Source organism: Heteronotia binoei, chromosome 17 (assembly GCF_032191835.1).
Source record: "Heteronotia binoei isolate CCM8104 ecotype False Entrance Well chromosome 17, APGP_CSIRO_Hbin_v1, whole genome shotgun sequence".
Taxonomy (NCBI): Eukaryota; Metazoa; Chordata; class Lepidosauria; order Squamata; family Gekkonidae; genus Heteronotia; species Heteronotia binoei.
The window spans coordinates 52,466,984-52,482,108 of record NC_083239.1 but is presented as its reverse complement, the minus strand read 5'-3'; the positions used below and the strand labels follow the sequence as shown (position 1 = coordinate 52,482,108).

Here is a 15,125-nt window from a genome sequence, read left to right as displayed (position 1 = left end):
TGCAACTGCCTCTTTCGCATGTTCAAGTCCAAAGAGAAACAGAATACCTTTGACCTTTCCGCAGAGAAGAAAAAAGTATTTTAAAGCTTTCCTTCGGATTTAACACTGTAGCTATATTTAAGCTGATGTGCAGTAAATTTAAAGAGGCTGCAAAACAGTTGTTTCTTACTTTTTGGGGAGGCATGACTAATTTAATTCTCAGAGTACACAAAACATTTCACAGCAGAACAAGGCTATTAAGCGCCGTTTACCTTCAATTCTCCTGCTCACTGCTGCTATTCCTCCCATCCTCCACACACACACATGATAAAAGATCAACAATCCCTCATCTTTAAAAGATTATTAAGCGAATCCGGCTTTTCATTATTTCCCCTAAGAAGAGAAAGGTGCCAGGATTAGAACAAGCTGAATAATCAATTTACAAGGTACAGAATAAGCTTCTGTGACCTCGTTTGCAGGGCTGGATGCAGAGTAACTTAGAGAGCACCTTTCCCTAAAATGGTCTATGATGCTTCTTGGCGCCATCTGTATCTTTGTGCTGCCATCTATGCAGAGCAGGGCCTTTTTTGTGGTGTCACCACAACTGAAAAATCCCCTTCCTAGGAAGGTCTGCCAGCCTGCTGATAGAACTGATTTATATATTGTTCTTGCTTCCAAGGCATTTGTTTAGAATACAACAAATTCACACATATAAACTGCTTCTGAGGGCTCTACTTTGGATGGAAAGGGAGAACAGACATTTGACAATAAAAATCCAAGACCTGAGTTAAATCCTCTCCTTAGCTAGTGACCTTTCTAAAGAGTCGATGCTAAATGTTTTATCAGATACCATCCAATACAGGTCATACGAAACTGCCTTATACTGAATCAGACCCTCAGTCCATCGAAGTCAGTATTGTCTACTCAGACTGGCAATGGTTCTCCAGGGTCTCAAGCTGAGGTTTTCCATATGTTTCATATGTTCAATACAGGTCAACAAGCCTTTAAGAACAGCCACGTTCTTCAAAGATCTCATGCATTCACCAACACACTTTGAAATGTTTTGTAAGTACTAAGAACCACAACATGGATGTGAAATCCTAAGTACCACAACAAGTTCTTGCCCAGCAAGAGCCCAGGGTTTTCCAATGAAGGAAGGATCTGTTTCATTTTCTGATCTCAAGAAGGGAGTGCAACCATGATTTAAAATATTTAGACACGGGACTACCAAAACTCTTGGTCATCCTAGTTAAGTAACACGCTATGGGTCTCAGGCCCCTCTATGGTGACTTGATATATACCACACTTTTGCCCATGTCTGCTGCATTCACCTGTGATGTGTCAATAGGTGAACGCTTCCCAGATTCTAATACTTTCAAGAACATCTTCCAATACCACACAAGCTGTAGATCTCTAATCAAGTGCCAGAGACGAACACACACAGTTCTAAGGGGCAGAATATTTTACCCAATTCCAAGCAAATCTGCTAATTCAAGGGATTCCATTTTTAACCTCATAAGAAAGAGGAAAAGGTTGTAAGTTATCTGTCAGCACACAATGCCTATACTATGTCAAAAATGAGAAAAGCAAGGCTCAAAAAAGAGGTTTCTTGATACGTATATAGGAAAAGGAATTCAATTTTAACACACAAAAATGGGCAAGCTGCAAAAAAGGGAATATTCCAGACCATTACATTCAGAGGTTCAAGAGGATACTTAAATGCAGAAAACAGAAAAACTAACGAGCTATGAAAATCTCTATAATCTGCCAATTACCAATTCTGGAGTTCAAATAATTGAATGTCAGCCAAAACGCCATCAAGTTTGTTCCTGAAACACAGAAATCCAAATGATTCATTCAATTGTTTCAGGACAAGGTCAGTAATTAAACCATACAAAAACGAGTGGAATTATATATGTTTTAACTCATCCTTAAGGTACTACCCTACAAATGCTTACCAGAAGCAAATTGAAATCAATCGTTCTTACTCCTGAGTAACCATACTGAAGGGTGAGGTTGCCAGAATCAATGAAGGCCAACTGCTGGATTTATCTTGCACACATACAAATTTCTGTATCCAAACCTGGCTGAGGAAAATGAATTCAGCATTCTGTCAGGATGGTTACACACCTTGTGCAATGCAAGACAAATACCAACATGGCTGGCTTTCAGTGCAGGAATGGCCATGCCACCTTCCCCCAAAATAAACTGAAAACAATACACCGTTTATTCTTTTTATTCAGCAACAGTGTTCCCTCTAGGCTGAGTTAGCATGAGCTAGCTCACAGTTTTTTAGCCTCCAGCTCACACATTTTTGTCTTAACACAGGAAAGATGACCCCAGAGCACACGAATTGATGCAGGAGCTCACAACTTTTAATGCCAGCAGCTCACAAAGTGGAATTTTTGCTCACAAGACTCTGCAGTTTAGAGGGAACATTGCTCGGGACTTCTGCAGCACCCCAGATTTACACACACCCCCCCCAGGAGACATCTGTGGGAGGGAACTGCTGAAGCTTTTGCAGAACACACCTCCTCTCTGAAGTGAAGAACCTCAGCAACAGGCACCTGTAACCATCACAGAATACGTTAGCTCCAAGGATTCTTGAAAACCATCAATTCAGGAACAAGAGCAGACGCAAATACATCACTGGCTTTGAATTTCCTCCTTCACTGTCAGCTCTCAGAATGGAAAAGCAGCTTTTCCAACAAACTCTCTCCTACCAGCTACCTAGCTTGAGGGCACAGGGAAGAAAAATCTGCTCGGGGTGGGGGAAGCCGTCTACTTGTTCTGCTATGTAGAACGCTCTCACTGAGAGACGCGCACCAATATTCCCTAAGAATGTGAGCGGTGCTAAAAAGCCAGGTCCAATACTTCATCCACAATGTGCAAAGGCGGAAAATACACACACACACAACCATTTAACTGCCACATCTTGAACCATCGGCTCTTGGCAATATTTTCAGATCTCGCTAAAAAAAAAAGAGAAACTTCAATTCTTCAGACCAAAATGCCTCACAACTGAGAGAGGGAGATGAATCTTAAAAGGCCTTTCACCATCAAATTAATTTTCCACTGACTGTAATTAACTAGCTTTATGGAAAAAAACCCCTCAATTAATGGTTTGTGCATGGGCTGGTTCCTTGCTTTCTCCAGCACCAATGACAATTAAAAACTCATGGCTACCTCCCCCCCTCCCTGCCAATCCAAACTATTTTGACTTACATCACAAAGGAACAATTTCCTTTCATATTTACCTAGAGCAGTTGGTGATGCACAGGATTACACAAGTGCATGCAAACATCTAAAATTAAAGGCTGATTTAAACAAAGGTCGATGAATCATTTCGTTACTCTGTTTGCTAATGAGATCCTGAAAGGAATTTACTAACCAGATCCTGCTGATGCTGAAACCAATGGCAAAGATCTAGTTTGGTCTAAAGCTCTAACTAGGATGTGTTGCTGTAGTCAAAAACTGCAGCTACAAAAAAAAAAAAGCCCACTTACTTGATACCACAAACAATCAAACACAAGGAAGAAGAAATTTAATTTAGAAGGTAAGCAAGAATATATTCCTGCAGCATCCTATAGAAGTCAGTGAGGCAACTATTACTGGATTGTAAAGTCTGCGTTTCTTGCACTAGTATGAGAGCCCCCTTGAATCCGAGATGATACGGTGGGACAGAAATGTTTAAAATAAACAAATACAACCTAAATTTTCCTGGCTTAAGATATCCGATGTACTGGATCACAGCCACCGGATGCTAATTATTTTCAAATGCTCTAATTCTCCGAACAGCAGGGGCTTGACTAAACAGAAAGCATGGGCCCAGTTTTATTCTACAACAAGAACCCTAGCAATGTAATCGATTACTAAAAGTAGACACCAGAGATGCTGTCTAGTAAACCGGGCGCCCATCACTTGCCGTTCAGCTGTGCGCATTCTAACTTATTTCTGAACAGGCTATGCAAGGATATTGTCTGACAACTCCTAAACATAGATGAAAAATGAAAAGGGGCAAGAAAGTAAGGGGGGGCGGGGAAGAGTGAAGTACTGAAATAACGCAAGATGCGTGTGCCTGAAAGCTGGGACACTCTCCCTCTCTGCCAGGGACGATTAAGGAAGTTCAAGTCCAGGTAGCACAAGGCCAAGTAGTTCTTCCCTTACCTTCCAAACTGAAGGTATGTCTTCTAATCCTGAAAGGGGAGAGAAAGACGGCACTCTTGCGCCCATCTATTCACAGCAAAGCCTTGCCAAAACAATTTCGCTGAGAAAAGAGACTGCAGAAAAAAAGGCCAATGCTCTCAACTAGGCCTTGAGAGTTTTAAAAATAACAGAGAACTCACTGAATAACGGAACTTGGCAGGGGAAAGAGAAGCGAGAGGAGTCCCTAACGGCGCTTCCTAGCTTCTTTTTTTGAGGGGCGGGGGGGGTGTCTTCATAAAAAAAATCAGACTTTGTTTTGACAGAACCCCAATACGCCGAGCCACAACGGCCATGTCTTCCCCGGCACGCCAGGGTGTCTTCCCTCCCACACCACCATCTTCAAAAGGAATCAAGTGCTTTCGTTAGCATCATCTTGAAAAAGTCCTAACGGAAGAACAATTTGCATTCTGAACACCAGGAGAGGCGGCAAAACCCTCCATCTTTCATTGGCTCCCATATGTGACTGGCTGCACAGGACAGACACCTGCCCCCTCTGAATATCGAGAAACAATAAAAGGGGAGCAAGAGAGGGAGCCAACTAAGGAGGTGCCTCTCGTCACTTGCACCACAACCCTACAGCTGGACATCTACTACACAAACGGCCCACTGATACAGAAAAAGCTGCTCTAGATGCCTAAACCCTACCTACGGTTGCCAGACAGAAGAGTCAGGAGAAGGCAGTCAGGCAGAAACCCAGTATTCTTCTCAGCCTTGGTTATGTCCCACAGAATTTGGGGAAGATGCTCTCCCTCCAAAAGCGAGGGTGACAAGTTCCAGATGAACTCCCTTCTCCCTAGAGGCAGTAATCTCAGCGCATCCAAACTCCTTTCAAAATGGAGAGAGAAGAGAGGATGAGAATTAATCAGAGAGAGAGAGAGAGAGAGAAGCAATAGATCACCAGTGGACTGTCATTCACCTCCAATGAATGGTGCTGGGGGGGGGGGCAACCTGCCAAAAGGGGACAATCAGCCTTTCCCAGTGCCAATCCAGGGACTTCCTGCGTTGCTCCTCCCCATGCCAACCTTATACAACAGCCCCCCCCCCCCCGCTCAAGTAGCAACAAGGGTGTGCTTCCGCTCCCCTCTTCTATGGGGACTGCCTCCCTCCCTCCAGCTGGACTCTGTCCCAAGCCTGCTGCCCAAGAGGTCGTGGCCAAAGAGGGGGAGTGTCTCCCTGCTCTCCATCTCTGCCCCACCCACTCCCTATTGAAAAAAGGAGATGGGGAAGGCAAAAGAAGGGGACTTTTTGAGTTTACCTTCTTCCACGACCCTGGGTGCGAATCCTGCCCTACTGGGGGGGGGAGGGCAGTGGTTCGAGACTCTGCATTCCCAAGCAAGGCATTTGCACCACTCAAAAACCAAGAGGGCACGGCCAAACAGGGGGGCGTCTCTCTGCTCCCCATCTCTGCCCCACCCACTCCCTACTGAAAAAGGGAGTGGGGAAGGAGAAAGAAGGGGACTCTTTTGAGTTTACCTCCTTCCACGACTCTGGGTGCAAATCCTATCTTATTGGGCGGGGGGGAGGGCAGTGGTTCCAGACTCCTCATTCCTAAGCAAGGCATTTTGGGAGGGCCTGACTGGGTGGGAGCTGGCATCAGATTCAGAAGCTCCCCTTTCCTCTTGAGGGGGCAGGAGGGAGCCTCCCCCTCCCTGTGGATCCAGGGTCCGCTCCTCTAGGAATGAGGGAGGGGGGCTGAGGAAGGATCCCCACATCTTCACACCCCCTCCACCCATTCAAAGAGAGAAACCCTCCTGGATACAAGGCCCGCTCCTCTAGGAGGGGTGGGGAAGGCGAAAGAAGGGGACTCTTCTGAGTTTACCTCCTTCCACGACCCTGGGTGTGTATCCTGCCTTGTGGAAGGGGGGGGGGGGCAGTGGTTCCAGACTCTCCATTCCCAAGCAAGGCATTGGGGGTGGGGTTGCTGACTAGAGTCAAATAGGGTGGGAGCCGACATCAGATTTTGAAGTTCCCCTTTCCCCTTCTTTTTTTTTGGGGGGGGGGCAAGAAGGAGCCTCCACCTCCCCGTGGACCCAGGGCCCCCTCCTGTAGGAGGGGTGGGGAAGGCGAAAGAAGGGGACTCTTTTGAGTTTTCCTCCTTCCAGGACTCCGGATGCAAATCCTGCCTTACAGAGGGGGGAGGGCAGTGGTTCCAGACTCTGCATTTGGAGTGGGAGTGGCTGATTTGAGTCAAATGGAGTGGGAGCTGACATCAGATTCTGAAGCTCCCCTTTCCCCTTCTTGGGGGAGGGGGGCAAGAGGGAGCCTCCCCCTCCCCGTGGACCCAGGGCCCCCTCCTCTAGGAGGGGTGGGGAAGGCGAAAGAAGGGGACTCTTTTGAGTTGACCTCCTTCCATGACCCTGGGTGCGAATCCTGCCTTATGGGGGGGGCAGTGGTTTGAGACTCTGCATTTCCAAGCAAGGCATTGCAGGGCGGGGGGGTGTGTGTGCTGACTATATGGGAAGTGGAGTTAAATGGGGTGGGAGCTGTCATCAGATTCTGAAGCTCCCCTTTCCCCTTCTTGGGAGATGGGGGGGCCAGGAGGGAGCCTCCTCTTCCCCTTGGATACAGGGCCCCCTCCCGTAGGAGGGGTGGAGAAGGCTAAAGGGGACTCTTTTGAGTTTACCTCCTTCAACGACCCTGGGTGCGAATCTTGCCTTATGGAGGGGGGGAGGGCCATGGTTCCAGACTCTGCATTTCCAAGCAAGGCACTGGGGGGATGCTGACTGGAGTCAAATGGGGTGGGAACTGACATCAGAGTCTGAAGCTCCCCTTTCCCCTTCTTCGGGGGGAGGGGGCTGGAGGGAGCCTCCCCCTCCCCGTGGACCAGGGCCCCCTCCTCTAGGAAGGGTGGGGAAGGCGAAAGGAGAGTTTACCTCCTTCCATGAACCTAGGTGCGAATCCTGCCTTACGGAAAGGGGGGGGGGGCAGTGGTTCCAGACTCTCCATTTCCAAGAAAGGCATGGGGGGGTGCTGACTGGAGTGCAATGGGGTGGGAGCTGACATCAGATTCTGAAGCTCCCCTTTCCTCTTCTGGGGGGGCAGGAGGGAGCCTCCCCCTCCCCGTGGACCCAGGCCCCCCTCCTCTAGGAACGAGGGAGGGGGCTGATGGAGGATCCCCACATCTTCACACCCCCTCCCCTCCATTCAAAGAGAGAAATGCTCCTGGATACAAGGCCCCCTGCTCTAGGAGGGGTGGGGAAGGCGAAAGAAGGGGACTCTTTTGAGTATACCTCCTTCCAGGACTCTGGATGCAAATCCTTCCTTACGGAGTGGGGGAGGGCAGTGGTTCCAGACTCTGCATTTGCAAGCAAGGCATTCTTGGGGGGGGGGGGGGGGCTGACTATATGGGAAGTGGAGTCAAATGGGGTGGGAGCTGACATCAGATTCCGAAGCTTCCCTTTCCCCTTCTTGGGGGGGGCAAGAGGGACCCTCCCCCACCCATGGACGCAGGGCCCCCTCCTCTAGAAACAAGAGAGGGGGGCTGAGGGAGGATCCCCACATCTTCACATCCCCGCCCCCTATTCAAAGAGGGAAACCCAATTGGATACAAGGCCCCCTACTCTAGGAGGGGTGGGGAAGGCGAAAGAAGGGGACTCTTTTGAGTTTACCTCCTTCCAGGACCCTGGGTGTGTATCCTGCCTTGGGGAAGGGGGGAGGGCAGTGGTTCCAGACTCTCCATTCCCAAGCAAGGCATTGGGGGCGGGGTTTTGCTGACCAGTCAAATAGGGTGGGAGCCGACATCAGATTCCGAAGTTCCCCTTCTTTTGGGGGGGGGGGCAAGAGGGAGCCTTCCCCTCCCCGTGGACCCAGGGCCCCCTCCTCTAGGAGGAGTGGGGAAGGCGAAAGAAGGGGACTCTTTTGAGTTGACCTCCTTCCATGACCCTGGGTGCGAATCCTGCCTTATGGGGGGGGGGCAGTGGTTCCAGACTCTTCATTTCCAAGCAAGGCATTGGGGGGGGGGTTTTGCTGACTAGAGCCGACATCAGATTTCGAAGCTCCCCTTTCCCCTTCTGGGGGGAGCCTCCCCTTCCCCGTAGACCAGGGCCCCCTCCTCTAGGAGGAATGGGGAAGGCGAAAGAAGGGGACTCTTCTTGAGTTTACCTCCTTCCAGGACCCTGGGTGCAAATCCTGCCTTATGGGGGGGGGGGGCAGTGATCCCACTCTGCATTCCCAAGCAAGGCATTCTTGGGGGAGGGGTGCTCACTACATGGGAATTGGAGTCCAATGGGGGGGTGGGAGCTGACATCAGATTCCGACGCTCCCCTTTCCCCTTCTGGGGGGAGCCTCCCCTTCCCTGTAGACCAGGGCCCCCTCCTCTAGGAGGGGTGGGGAAGGCGACTCTTCTTGAGTTTTCCTCCTTCCAGGACCCTGGGTGCGAATCCTGCCTTATTGGGGGGGGGGGCAGTGGTCCCAGTCTGCATTCCCAAGCAAGGCATTTGGAGGGGGGGTGCTGGGGGAGTGCAATGGGGGGTGGGAGCTGACATCAGATTCCGACGCTCCCCTTTCCCCTTCTGGGGGGAGCCTCCCCTTCCCCGTAGACCAGGGCCCCCTCCTCTAGGAGGGGTGGGGAAGGCGAAAGAAGGGGACTATTTTGAGTTTACCTCCTTCCAGGACCCTGGGTGCGAATCCTGCCTTATTGGGGGGGGGGGGGCACTGGTCCCAGTCTGCATTCCCAAGCAAGGCATTTGGAGGGGTTGCTGAGTGGAGTGCAATGGGGTGGGAGCCGACATCAGATTCCGAAGCTCCCCTTTCCCCTTCTGGGGGGAGCCTCCCCCTCCCCGTAGACCAGGGCCCCCTCCTCTAGGAGGGGTGGAGAAGGCGAAAGAAGGGGACTCTTCTTGAGTTTACCTCCTTCCAGGACCCTGGGTGCGAATTCTGCCTTGTGGAGGTGGGGAGAGCAGTGGTTCCAGACTCTGCATTTCCAAGCAAGGCATTCTTGGGGGGTGGGGGGTGCTGACTATATGGGAACTGGAGTCCAATGGGGTGGGAGCTGACATCAGATTCCGAAGCTCCCCTTTCCCTTTCTGGGGGGAGCCTCCCCTTCCCCGTAGACCAGGGCCCCCTCCTCTAGGAGGAATGGGGAAGGCGAAAGAAGGGACTCTTCTTGAGTTCACCTCCTTCCATGACCCTGGGTGCAAATCCTGCCTTATTGGGGGGGGGGGGAGTGATCCCACTCTGCATTCCCAAGCAAAACATTCTTGGGGGAGAGGTGCTGACTACATGGGAACTGGAGTCCAATGGGGGGGTGGGAGCTGACATCAGATTCCGACGCTCCCCTTTCCCCTTCTGGGGGGAGCCTCCCCTTCCCCGTAGACCAGGGCCCCCTCCTCTAGGAGGGGTGGGGAAGGCGACTCTTCTTGAGTTTTCCTCCTTCCAGGACCCTGGGTGCGAATCCTGCCTTATTGGGGGGGGGGGGGGCAGTGGTCCCAGTCTGCATTCCCAAGCAAGGCATTTGGAGGGGGGGGTGCTGGGGGAGTGCAATGGGGGGTGGGAGCTGACATCAGATTCCGACGCTCCCCTTTCCCCTCCTGGGGGGAGCCTCCCCTTCCCCGTAGACCAGGGCCCCCCCTCTAGGAGGGGTGGGGAAGGCGACTCTTCTCGAGTTTACCTCCTTCCAGGACCCTGGGTGCGAATCCTGCCTTATTGGGGGGGGGGGCAGTGGTCCCAGTCTGCATTCCCAAGCAAGGCATTTGGAGGGGGGGTGCTGGGGGAGTGCAATGGGGGGTGGGAGCCGACATCAGATTCCGAAGCTCCGTTTCCCCTTCTTGGGGGGGGTGGGTTGGAAAGAGCCTCCCCTTCTCCGTAGACCAGGGCCCCCTCCTCTAGGAGGGGTGGGGAAGGCGAAAGAAGGGGACTCTTTTGAGTTTACCTCCTTCCAGGACCCTGGGTGCGAATCCTGCCTTATTGGGGGGGGGGGGCAGTGGTCCCAGTCTGCATTCCCAAGCAAGGCATTTGGAGGGGGGGGGGTGCAATGGGGGGTGGGAGCCGACATCAGATTCCGAAGCTCCCGTTTCCCCTTCTTGGGGGGAGCCTCCCCTTCCCCGTAGACCAGGGCCCCCTCCTCTCGGAGGGGTGGGGAAGGCGACTCTTCGAGTTTACCTCCTTCCAGGACCCTGGGTGCGAATCCTGCCTTATTGGGGGGGGTCCCAGTCTGCATTCCCAAGCAAGGCATTTGGAGGGGGGGGTGCAATGGGGTGGGAGCTGCCATCAGATTCCGAAGCTCCCCTTTCCCCTTCTGGGGGCAGCCTCCCCTTCCCCGTAGACCAGGGCCCCCTCCTCCAGGAGGGGTGGGGAAGGCGACTCTTCTCGAGTTTACCTCCTTCCAGGACCCTGGGTGCGAATCCTGCCTTATTGGGGGGGTCCCAGTCTGCATTCCCAAGCAAGGCATTTGGAGGGGGGGGTGCAATGGGGTGGGAGCTGCCATCAGATTCCGAAGCTCCCCTTTCCCCTTCTGGGGGCAGCCTCCCCTTCCCCGTAGACCAGGGCCCCCTCCTCCAGGAGGGGTGGGGAAGGCGACTCTTCTCGAGTTTACCTCCTTCCAGGACCCTGGGTGCGAATCCTGCCTTATTGGGGGGGTCCCAGTCTGCATTCCCAAGCAAGGCATTTGGAGGGGGGGGTGCAATGGGGTGGGAGCTGCCATCAGATTCCGAAGCTCCCCTTTCCCCTTCTGGGGGCAGCCTCCCCTTCCCCGTAGACCAGGGCCCCCTCCTCCAGGAGGGGTGGGGAAGGCGACTCTTCTCGAGTTTACCTCCTTCCAGGACCCTGGGTGCGAATCCTGCCTTATTGGGGGGGTCCCAGTCTGCATTCCCAAGCAAGGCATTTGGAGGGGGGGGTGCAATGGGGTGGGAGCTGCCATCAGATTCCGAAGCTCCCCTTTCCCCTTCTGGGGGCAGCCTCCCCTTCCCCGTAGACCAGGGCCCCCTCCTCCAGGAGGGGTGGGGAAGGCGACTCTTCTCGAGTTTACCTCCTTCCAGGACCCTGGGTGCGAATCCTGCCTTATTGGGGGGGTCCCAGTCTGCATTCCCAAGCAAGGCATTTGGAGGGGGGGGTGCAATGGGGTGGGAGCTGCCATCAGATTCCGAAGCTCCCCTTTCCCCTTCTGGGGGCAGCCTCCCCTTCCCCGTAGACCAGGGCCCCCTCCTCCAGGAGGGGTGGGGAAGGCGACTCTTCTCGAGTTTACCTCCTTCCAGGACCCTGGGTGCGAATCCTGCCTTATTGGGGGGGTCCCAGTCTGCATTCCCAAGCAAGGCATTTGGAGGGGGGGGTGCAATGGGGTGGGAGCTGCCATCAGATTCCGAAGCTCCCCTTTCCCCTTCTGGGGGCAGCCTCCCCTTCCCCGTAGACCAGGGCCCCCTCCTCCAGGAGGGGTGGGGAAGGCGACTCTTCTCGAGTTTACCTCCTTCCAGGACCCTGGGTGCGAATCCTGCCTTATTGGGGGGGGTCCCAGTCTGCATTCCCAAGCAAGGCATTTGGAGGGGGGGGTGCAATGGGGTGGGAGCTGCCATCAGATTCCGAAGCTCCCCTTTCCCCTTCTGGGGGCAGCCTCCCCTTCCCCGTAGACCAGGGCCCCCTCCTCCAGGAGGGGTGGGGAAGGCGACTCTTCTCGAGTTTACCTCCTTCCAGGACCCTGGGTGCGAATCCTGCCTTATGGGGGGGGTCCCAGTCTGCATTCCCAAGCAAGGCATTGGGGGGGGGGGTGCAGTGGGGGGTGGGAGCTGCCCTCAGAGTCGCCCCCCTCCCCGTGGAGCAGGGCCGAGGGGGGGCGGTGTTGGGGGGGCTGCAGGGGGCGCCCCTCCCCCTGGGCGGGGGGGACCTACCGGGTGGGCGTCGGGCCCGGGCCGGGCTGCCTGGGCGGGGCGGCGAGGGTCCAGCGGCGGCCGCGGGAGGAGAAGGAGGCGGCGCCATGTTCCTCCCTGCCTCCTCCTGCTCCCACCGGGTTCGCGACGGCGGCGGCTGAGGAGGGGGAGCGGCCTGTAATGGCGGCGGCGGCGGCTCTCGGCCCCCCTCACACAACCAGGCGGAGCGCGGCGGCGGCGGCGGCGGCGGCGCGAGAGGCTGGGTGCGCGCGCAGCCCGGGCGCGAGGAAGGCGGCGGCGGAGGAGGAGGGGCGGTTGCTGGCGCGCGCAGCCAGGGAGAGGGGCGGGGCGGGCTGCGGCGAGGCGGCAGGGGGAAAGGGGGCGTGGCTGCCGCACGCTGGGAGGGAGGGAGGAGAGGAGAGAGGGATGCGCGCGCATCCCCCGGGCTCACACGCCCGCTCTAAGGGTATCGCTGCGGCGCGCGGCGGCCTGCGTGCGTCTGGCTTGCTTCTGCTGCTCATAGGAACATCTGAAGCTGCCTTCTACTGAATCACACCCTCTTCGGTCCATCCAAGCCAGTCTTGTCTACTCTGACTGGCAGCGGCTCTCCAGGGTCTCCAGCTGAGGTTTTTCACGCCTACTTGCCTGGACCCTTTTTAGTTGGAGATGCCGGGGATTGAACCTGGGACCTTCTGCTTATGAAGCAGATACTCTACCACTGAGCCACTATCCCTCCCCATAGTTGAACACATATGAACGTAAGAAGCTGCCTTCTACTGAATCAGACCCTCCTTGGTCCATCCAAGTCAGTCTTGTCTACTCAAACTGGCAACAGCTCTCCAGGGTCTCAAGCGGAGGTTTTTCACACCTATCGCCTGGACCCTTTTTTAGTTGAAGATGCTGGGGATTGAACCTGGGAGCTTCTGCTTACCAAGCAGATGCTCTACCGGAAGAAAGGAGGGAAGGGAAGGAGGAAAGAAGGAAGCTGCCTTCTACTGAATCAGACCCTCCTTGGTCCATCAAAGTCAGTCTTGTCTACTCAGACTGGCAGCGGCTCTCCAGGGTCTCCAGCTGAGGTTTTTCACACCTATTTGCCTGGACCCTTTTTAGTTGGAGATGCCGGGGATTGAACCTGGGACCTTCTGCTTACCAAGCAGATGCTCTACCGGAAGGAAGAAGGGAACGGAGGGAGGGAGGGAGCTGCCTTCTACTGAATCAGACCCTCCTGGGTCCATCCAAGTCAGTCTTGTCTTCTCAGACTGCCAGCGGCTCTCCAGGGTCTCAAGCTGAGGTTTTTCACGCCTACTTCCCTGGACCCTTTTTAGTTGGAGATGCCGGGGATGGAACCTGGGACCTGCTTATGAAGCAGATACTCTACCACTGAGCCACTGTCCCTCCCCATAGTTGAACACATATGAACGTAAGAAGCTGCCTTCTACTGAATCAGACCCTCCTTGGTCCATCAAAGTCAGTCTTGTCTACTCAGACTGGCAACGGCTCTCCAGGGTCTCAAGGTTTTTCACACCTACTTGCCTGGACCCTTTTTAGTTGGAGATGCTGGGGATTGAACCTGGGACCTTCTGCTTACCAAGCAGATGCTCTACAGGAAGGAAGGAGGGAAGGGAGGAAGGAAGGAAGCTGCCTTCTACTGAATCAGACCCTCAGTCCATCCAAGTCAGTCTTGTCTACTCCGACTGGCAGCGGCTCTCCAGGGTCTCAAGCTGAGGTTTTTCACACCTATTTGCCTGGACCCTTTTTTGGAGATGCCAGTGATTGAACCTGGGACCTTCTGCTTCCCAAGCAGATGCTCTACCACTGAGCCACCGTCCCTCCCCAAATATTATTATTATTATTATTATTATTATTATTATTATTATTATTATTATTATTAATTTCATAATCTCAGTGCTTTTTTGTAGCAGGAACTCCTTTGCATATTAGGCCACACCCCTCTGATATAGCCAATCATACAAGTGATTACAGGGCTCTTCTTATCGGGCCTACCGTAAGCTCCAGGAGGATTGGCTACATCAGGAGTGGTCAAGGGTAGCTCTCCAAATGTTTTTTTGCCTACAACTCCCATCAGCTCCAGCCATTGGCCATGCTGGCTGGGGCTGATGGGAGTTGTAGGCAAAAAACATCTGGAGAGCTACTGTTGGCCACCCAACACCTCCTGACATCACCATGGTTTCACATAGGACTCTTTTGTAGAAAAAGCCCAACAGGGACTCATTTGCATATTAGGCCACACGTCCTGATGCCAAGCCACCCGGAACTGCGTTCCTTTGTGTTCCTGCTTGAGAAAAAGAAAAGAAAAGCCCTGATTATTATTATTGATGCTTTTTGTAGCAGGAGCACCTTTGCATTTTAGGCCACACCCCCTCTGATGTAGCCAGTCCTCCAAGAGCTTACAGGGCTCTTCGTACAGGGCCTACTGTAAGCTCTTGGAGGACTGGCTACATCGGGTGGGTGTGGCCCAATATGCAAAGGAGTGCCTGCTACAAAAAAGGCCATTATTATTATTATTATTCAGAGGCTTGATGGCCATCTGACAGCCATGAGGATCATGTGAATTTAAGGGGAGGTGTTTGTGAGTTTCCTGTATTGTGCAAGGGGTTGGACTAGATGACCCTGGAGGTCCCTTCCAACTAGGATTCTATGATTCTCTCCTGTGAATTTAAGGGGAGGTGTTTGTGAGTTTCCTGCATTGTGCAGGGGGTTGGACCAGATGATCCTGGAGATCCCTTCCAACTCTTCTATGATTCTAACAGGCTTTCTCCTTGGGAGGTGGTGGGCTCTTCTTCCTTGGAGGTTTGGAAGTAGAGGCTAGATGGCCATCTGACAGCAATGAAGATCCTGTGAATTTGGGGGGAGGTGTTTGTGAGTTTCCTGCATTGTGCAAGGGGTTGGACTAGATGACCCTGGAGGTCCCTTCCAATTCTGTGATTCTAGGATTCTCTCCTGTGAATTTAAGGGGAGGTGTTTGTGAATTCGTGCATTGTGCAGGGGGTTGGACTAGATGACCCTGGAGGTCCCTTCCAACCCTATGGCTCTAGGATTCTATTATTATTTTTGTGGGCTGGAGACGTTTGGATGGCTATGCATTCTTCTTCCCCCTTCCGCACGCATGTATGAATGCATGCC

General features: G+C 53.4%; 1 protein-coding gene and 1 non-coding gene across 2 annotated transcripts in view; both read right to left on the bottom strand.

Moving 5' to 3' along the window:
• Positions 1-12,097, bottom strand: part of ARHGAP35 (Rho GTPase activating protein 35) — a 143,676-nt gene extending 131,579 nt beyond the window's left edge. The window contains exon 1 of the mRNA XM_060257482.1: positions 12,003-12,097. The gene's annotated coding sequence lies outside the window, so the exon portion shown is untranslated. The remainder of the gene's footprint in view (positions 1-12,002) is intronic.
• A 545-nt stretch (positions 12,098-12,642) lies between these two features.
• On the bottom strand, positions 12,643-12,717 carry TRNAM-CAU (transfer RNA methionine (anticodon CAU)). Its single transcript has one exon. It is a non-coding gene; the product is annotated as a tRNA-Met (tRNA).
• Between the last annotated feature and the right edge of the window lie 2,408 nt (positions 12,718-15,125).